The sequence below is a fragment of the Terrapene carolina genome, unplaced genomic scaffold (assembly GCF_002925995.2).
Source record: "Terrapene carolina triunguis isolate 2854851 unplaced genomic scaffold, T_m_triunguis-2.0 Scaffold66, whole genome shotgun sequence".
Classification (NCBI taxonomy): domain Eukaryota; kingdom Metazoa; phylum Chordata; order Testudines; family Emydidae; genus Terrapene; species Terrapene triunguis.
Window position 1 is genome coordinate 55,192,211 of NW_020664417.1, and position 7,955 is coordinate 55,200,165.

Here is a 7,955-nt window from a genome sequence, read left to right on the forward strand (position 1 = left end):
TCATGAATATGTATTTCCAAGTATGAGTTTGGAATGTGGTACCATTTCATTGATGGTTCCCTTGTTTTTGTACTGAGACACGGAGAAAAGACGTTCCCACTCTACCTCATTTATAACATTAATTAATTTTGTAGACTTATGTCCCCTCTTATTTGCTTCTTCTCTGAGATAAACAATCCCAGTCTTTTCAGTTTCCATAAGCAAGTTTTTTCTATGCTTTTTTGCATTCTCAGAGCCCATATCTGAATCTCTTCTAGTTACACAATATCCTTTTTTGATACGGCATGACTAGAGCTCCATGTCTGTCGAAAGGTCGCAGAAGTCACAGATTCCGTGACTTTCCGCAACCTCCGTGACTTCTGCAGGGGCCAGTGTGGCTGACCCCAGGGCCAGCTGCTCAGGTGGCTCCTGGGACAGCCACACCAGCCACTGCCGGAGCGGCCCCGGGGACAGCCACCCCAGCTGCTGCTCCGACAGCCCCCAGCAGCGGTTTCGGGACAGCCAGAGCAGCCGCAGTCCATGACCCCGGGCAACGGTTCCCAGTTGGACGGAGCAGCCACGGTCTATGGCCCCAGGCAGCAGTTCCCGGCTGGCCAGAGCAGCCACAGTCCCCGGCGCCCCACACAGAAGTGGCCCCCACAGTGTCTCCCCCCAGCGCCTCACCCCCAAGATTAAATCACAGGCATTTTTAATGTAAGTCATGGACAGGTCACGGGCAGTGAATTGTTGTTTATTGCCCATGATCTGCCCATGACTTTTAGTAAAAATGTCTGTGACTAAATCATAGCCTTTGGCATGACCACAAATGAATACAATGTTCTAGATGAGGGGAAATCCTCATTTATATAATGATATTTTAATATTTAAGTATTTTCCATTTCAATCCAATTCCAAAATCTATGATCATCCCTAGATTTCTTTCAGAGTTACTGCTTTGGAGGTTTCTCCCTACCACTGAACATTTCTTTTTCTGAATATTTTTTCTTCCCCACATGTACAAAAGCTTGCATTTCTCCACTCGTCAAGTTTTCACAATATTTCCTACACATATTTCTAATCTACTTACATATTCTGATTTAAAATCAAATTTATGCATGGCAACCTTGTTGAGAGTACAAGTAAAACTTATCTGAGCAACATGAAGTTAAACCAAAAGATGTTTTAAAGTTTACCTTTCTTAATTAAGCGCGAAGTGACAATCATGCTTACTGCAGAAAAAGGCACAGCTGTGGGAGGGAAAAGTAGCTTATTAATATAGAGAAAAAAAGAAGACTTATAATTTGCAGTCTTTTCAAAGTGGCGGATTCTCTCTCTCCTGATGTCTTCAAATCAAGACGCATTCCTTTCTGGAAGATGTGTTAGCTAAACACAATCATAAGTTATTGGCTCAATACACGGGTACTGGCTGAAGTTTAATAGCCTGTAATATAAAGGCGGTCAGATCAGATGATCTAATGGTCCCTTCTGGCCTTAAACTCTATGAATAAGATAACACTACACTTACACTGAAAAACCTGGTAGAAGGTATCCTCCTAAAATTGAGTAACTGAGTGGAAGTATTGTAGAAACTAATTTAGAGTTTCAACAATTTCACTTTTTTCAATGTATATATAAAAATAAGATAGTAACTACTCCACTGCTCTTTTTAAAACTCCAACCATCACCCCAATTAGCAGCAATGTCCTAGTTAAAAAAAAAAAAAAAAAGACCATTGTTTTAGTCATTTAATGGTCAAATGACCATTAACTGAACCCACATTCCTCCCATCACTTACAAGCCTCATCATTACCTCCCCTTCCCAAAAGCTAGGGACCAAAGAGGGTTCTTGCTGCATGACTAGAAATTCGAGATTCCAGCTATTTCAAAACATGGTGGGAGAGAGTCCCAAAATTGAGGGGAAAGGAGGTTTTTCAGAGAGATAGGAACCTACCCCAAAACAGACAGACAGCTAATTCAAATCACAGGTACCAGTGCACTATTTTTGTTCACATAAAAATATACTGTTCAACAAACAGACTGCTAAATTCTACGTAGCTTCAGTTTCCACAAAGAATTAAGATGCAGCCTCATAAAAACCATAGTGCAGCAATCTCCTCTCTAGATCAGCGGTCTCCAAAGTGGGGTGCGTAAGAGAATCCTTGGCGGTGCGCGGCAGGAGGAGCTTTTTTTTTTTTTTTTTTTTTTTTGCAGTTTGGGGGGGGGTCCGGGGGGCTTTTTTTTTTTTTTTGCTTCGGCAAAAATGGTAGAGCCAGCACGGCAGGGGGTGCACGCTCAAAATTTTTTTACTGATAGGGGTGCGCAATCAAAAAAGTTTGGAGACCACTGCTCTAGATGACAAAAGCACAGATGACAGACAGAAGACTCATATCCAAAAAGATAATTTCATGATCTCCAGGCCATAAGTAAATGAAGAAGTGGTGCTGGCCTTTTGGATTGGGGGGAGGAAATGTAAAGTAATAATACAATCCATTTTGGTCAAGAATTCTTCAGCATTTTGTAAAAAACAAAACAAAACACTGTTTTGATAATTGAAACAAATCACACTTTATATTGGGCAAGCAGCATTCTGTTAAGACAATGCATGATCACAGGCCCTGTGTAGTCTATGATTTGCAGAATTCAGTTTGCTGCAGAGTCATGCTCCAGAGTCTCATTCCAGAGTCTCAGCCTTCATTAAATAAAATATTTCTAGTGCTCATGGCTGCAGAGATTTCCTCTGATGGTATGTCTACATAGCAACTAGATATCCATGACTGGCCCATGTCAGCTAACTCAGGCTGGTGGGGCTCGGGGTGCAGGGGAGAACCCCGGGCTCTAGGACACTATGGGGTGAGAGAGTCCCAGAGCCTGGGCTCCATCCCAAGCTCAGAAGTCTACACTGCAATGCAACAGCCCCATAAGTCGGAGTTGGCTGGCAGGGGCCAGCCTGGTACATGTCTAGTTGCTGTGTAGACATACCCTGAGAGGCAAACTGAGTGTAAACTGATGTTTATTGATGTTTGTTCTCTTACTGAAGTTGCAGAGAGACTGAAAACAATGGTTCTAAGAAGTGTGAACTGTCCCATTTACCTTAACGACCTATGAAAGATAATCTGCACAACTCAGAACTCAAAATACGAGGAGAGTGTAAAATAAACTGAATTGAATATCAAAATATATAACAGGAGCTACTGTACTGAATTTTTCATTTTCATATTCAATTCAATAAAAACCTCAATTAAAAAAATTGCATGAAGCTGCTGCAGAAGTTCAAAAATATAGAACTGTCTTATCTCAGTCTTTTGCATATTTCACTAGCATTTACATGGTTTAAAAAGCCATCCAAATCCTACAAACCCTTACTCACATGAATAGTCAGACTAATTTTGACGGCCAACTTGTATAAAGGTTTGCAGGATAAGGCTGTGACCCAGGGACCTCTTGATGTGAACTGACAAAGGGCGGGGGGCATAGGCATTTACAGGGATCTCTAAGGTCAAGCATATGCATAATAATTCACCAAAGTGTGGCACGTAAGGTCTCTACCAAGAGCCAGTAGCTTACAGATCATCATCATCATCACTGAGAAACAGGTGTATGGATAATATTTAGAGACAAACTTACAAGGTTCACAGAGATCTTCTTCATCTCTGTGTAGCTTGAAACTTTTCTCTTTCACCAACAGAAGTTGGTCTAATAAAAGATATTACCTCGCCCACCTTGTCTCTCTAATATCCTGGGACCAACACAGCTAAAACAAGACTGCAAATGATGGATAATATTTAAGAACTATCTATACCAAAAATTATGTTCTTAAAGCCTTGAAGTTAAAGGCAGGTCACAAGGATGCAATGTGCCACAGAGAGGTTCTCTTCAGGGAGAGGATAGCAGATGCTTATCTCTCTATGTCTGGCCACTTACGTATCGTTCATTGTATACATCAAAATGGAGACCTATTTGCATTATTGATCCTGATACTAATCAAGAGACTGTGAAATCAAGAGAGGAAAACTGCAGAAAAAAAAACAAACAACAGGGGAATATCCTGCTTACAAATTTAAAAAATGGATTCTAGGGGTACAACAAGAGAACTGATATATATCCAGGATCTTTCATGGAGGAGACGAACAATCATCATATTCTGTCTTATGAAAGGAGGGTCACAGTCAACCTCACTAGAAAATGCTGCAAAGACTTTGGGTGAGCCAAACTTCATTAGACAGGAAAATATCTAGTTAAGTCTAGGCTCTAGAATGTGTGTTATGATTTTATTTTACATGTAACCATTTGTTGCCAATACTTTTCCTTGCTACTTCTCAAATCTCTATTCTTGTTAAATAAACATACTTGTTTTCACTAAAAACATTTTTAAATGTTGTGTGTAAAGTGGAGCTGAGATCTAAGATATAACTGGTAAGCTGAGGTGTACTGTTCCTTTGGGATCAGTGTATCTGTCAATACTGTGCAACAGGAGCTGAGCACTCCAGTGAAATGCTCATAGGTTGGAGTGTGTCTATCGCAAACCTGAAGAGGGACAGCAGAGTGTGTGTAGACTGAGGAGGGAGTGCATGTGTTGCCCAGTGGTGGTGGAGTCAGGGAGCTGACCCCCGACAAGCACAGAGACTTCCTCACAGTAAGTCAGTAACGGTAGGTGGTGGGGAGGTGCTTTACAACCCTGTGTAACTATGGGAAGCAAAACAGTCCCTATAACTGGATCTTTAAAACAGTTACTGTAAATGCTAATGGATCAAGTATTCAGGGAGATGATGTGACAAGCATTTTCCTTCCATAATATTACTTATCTTAGTGTATAATTTGATTTCAGTGAAGCTTCTCATACAAATAGTCCTTACTCATGAGTAAGGATTTGCAGGTTTTGGCTCTCATTTTTAAATAGCTGTGATAATGGCAAAAACAATACTACAAAGGAGGAAGAAAGAGGAGATTAAAATGGAGACAAAGGTGGTTTATCAGCAAACTTGACTCACATCTATACCAGAAGCTCTCGTCGTTGCATTCCCTGAAAATTCTTCTTTCATCCTCTGTTGGTACGTAAGCCATACCTATAGGATTCTTTCAGTATGAAAATTGAACATTAAAAGATATTTATATGAAAATATTAACAGAATGAAGCTTTTTAAAAATGCTTTTCCTAATCTCTACACTTTTACATGAAATAGCTGTAATTTAATAAATTGGGGTCTTTATTCATTGGGCAACCATTATTAGCTATTTAATTTAGTTAGATTTATAATCCAGGCCTCTTGCTGCCTTAGGTATAATTTTAAAGCTACAATAACATTGAAAAACAAATACACAGCAGCTTATCCAGACATGAGAAAATAACCAAAAACCCTGCCACACACAAATACCTGCCCTTATCGTATTCCTCCTGCCACAAAAGCCTGGGTAAAAGACAGATCTTGCAGCCGGCCTTGAAGGTCAACAGATTCTAACTATTCACAGAGCACTAGGATCATATTGGTGTTAGTCACTATAACTTAACACAGTAGAAAAGTCTTAACCACATACAACATTTCAATTATCTATAAGATGTTATAAGGTGAAGGCTGGCCAACCCCTCCACTACTCCCGCCCTGAACTTGGAGTGCCTGATCATCACCACTATTGTGAGAGAGCTAAGTGATGTTAGGCTGTGGTGAGCACCTAATACTATGAATAAAAGATAACATTTTTAGAGAGAAGTTATTCTACATTACCAATTCACAATACATTTCTCTCATTAACTGGATCTCACAGCAGTGGGAGAGCAAAACTTCAAATTACAAAGGAACATCCATAATTAAGGCTAAGTTTTTGCTCAGATATTTTTAGTAAAAGTCATGACTGGTCATGGGCAATAAACAAAAATTCACTGAAGCCTGTGACCTGCCCCTGACTTTCACTAAAAATACCCCTGACAAAATGGTGAAGTGGGTTCAGCACCCATTCGTGCTGGGGCTCCCGGATCCCCTGCCGCTGTGAGGAGTGGGAGCTCTGGGGTCCCTCTGCCCACAGGGGCTGGGCTGCTGTAGGGTCCACTTGTCATCCCCCTATCAGGGTGGCTGGGAGCTCAGGTGTGGTCCCCCGCCACGACTGGGAGCTCCAGGGTCCCCAGCTGGACTGCTGCAGGGTCCCCCCAGTGCCCACCATGGCTGGGCAGCTTCAGGGTCTCCCCACTCCCTGCTGTGGCTGGGCAGCTTTGGGGGGTAGGGCTGGGAGCACCAGCCCCAGGCAGAAAATGTCACGGAGATCAAAGGAAGTCATGGATTTTGTGACCTCCATGACATAATCATAACCTTATCCATAACATATGGAAATGCTACATAAAGAGTTAGCCCATAGCATATTCAATTTATTCAACATCAGTTTGTATTTTAGGCTAGGCTAGTTTATTACTTATGCCTCCAAAAGAGAAGCCTGGGTACCAATAGCATGTGGGGGCAGAGGAAATATATAGACAGCAAATCTCCGTTGCAAGTAATTCTAAGGAGATGTTTAATGTACATTTTAGTAAACAAAAAGGGGTTTTGCTATGTGTGTTTCAATGACACCTCACTTGCACTCTCAGATATTTTATTAAATCTTCCTTATTTAAACAATCCCAGCTGGAGACGCCAACTCCGCAAACATGGCAGAGATGTTTTGCTACAACAATCTCCGTCGCCCCAAACTGCGGCTGCCACCACGTCAGAGGTTACCAGCGCTGACACAGGCAGGCCAAGGGGTCAGGCTATTTCCCCTCTACACGAACTGCAAGCAGAGCCCGGCTGGGGCGGCCAGGGTCTCACACACAACAGCTGCCCCGGGGGCGGGCGGCGAAGGGGCAGGCGTTGAGTGATACCAGGCGCAGTCGAGCCCCAGGACCCCTCGTGCCTACAAATACGCGGGGCCTGGGACCCCACATCACACTGCAGCGCTCGCAGAGGCCTCCCGGGCTTCACAACAGCTCCCCTCGCGCCTGCCCGGCCCCAGCCCTACCGGCACCCCGGGAGCGCCTGGGCAACGGGCTCCCCGCAGCTGCTCAGCCCCAAGTCAGGGGCAGCTCCTCCGTACCTCACCCGGGCCGCCGCCGCCGTCCTCCCCTCCTCCGGGGCGCCGCACTCCGGGAGGATCCATGCGGGCAAGCACGGGGAGGGGACTAGAATAAATGAAAAAACGGCTCAACAGCGATGCCAACCGCACCGACACACAAACCTCCCTGGGAGGGGGAAGAGGACCGGAAACCCACAGTGACCCCGCGGGAAGGGGACATGGGGGGGTTTCACCGGAATGACCCGGATACAGCTACGGACAGGGAAGAGCGGCAGGAAAGCACCCCTCCCAACTACCTCCGCGAACTCGCTTAGTGCGCATGCGCCTGGTAGTCTTGTTCCGCTCTCCTCGCCTCGCCCCGCCCCCTTCGCTCCGCAGCTGGGGGCTCGGGGCTGGGGTGCAAAGGCTAGCCGCTGGGATGTGCGGACTCCGCCTCCCCGATCCTCCGCAGCTGCTGCGTGTATGCGCGAGAACCAGGCGAGTCGTGCTCTTGCCTCGTGAGCCAGTGGCTGAATGAGGAGTGGACGTAGGGGTTCGGTGCCTCCTCCTGGGAAGCCGCTGGCAGTGGTGGGGTGGGATTCCCCTGCATCTCCCAGCGGGCAGACGCGGAGCTCCATGGGGGGAATGCCAGCCAGCCTCCTCGTCGGAGCAAAGGGTGGTTGAGCGGGTCACAGGTTCCCCCATCTCTAAGGGAAAGCTGAGATCCAAGTTTGAAGTTGGTGCTGAGCTGGATTAACAAAAACAATGAGGAGTCCGGTGGCACCTTAAAGACTAACAGATTTATTTGGGCATAAGCATCTGAAGAAGTGGTTTTTTTTACTCACAAAAGCTTATGCCCAAATAAATCTGTTGGCCTTTAAGGTGCCACTGGACGCCTAATTGTTTTTGTGGATACAGACTAACATGGCTACCACTCTGATACTTGAGCTGGATTTGGATCA

General features: G+C 44.8%; 1 long non-coding RNA gene across 1 annotated transcript; it reads right to left on the reverse strand.

Moving 5' to 3' along the window:
- Positions 1 to 1,171: 1,171 nt before the first annotated feature.
- Positions 1,172 to 7,291, reverse strand: LOC112114771. The gene is made up of 3 exons (XR_003369626.2): positions 7,036 to 7,291; positions 4,968 to 5,052; positions 1,172 to 1,226 (listed from the first exon to the last, which is right to left on the reverse strand). It is a non-coding gene; the product is annotated as an uncharacterized LOC112114771 (long non-coding RNA).
- Between the last annotated feature and the right edge of the window lie 664 nt (positions 7,292 to 7,955).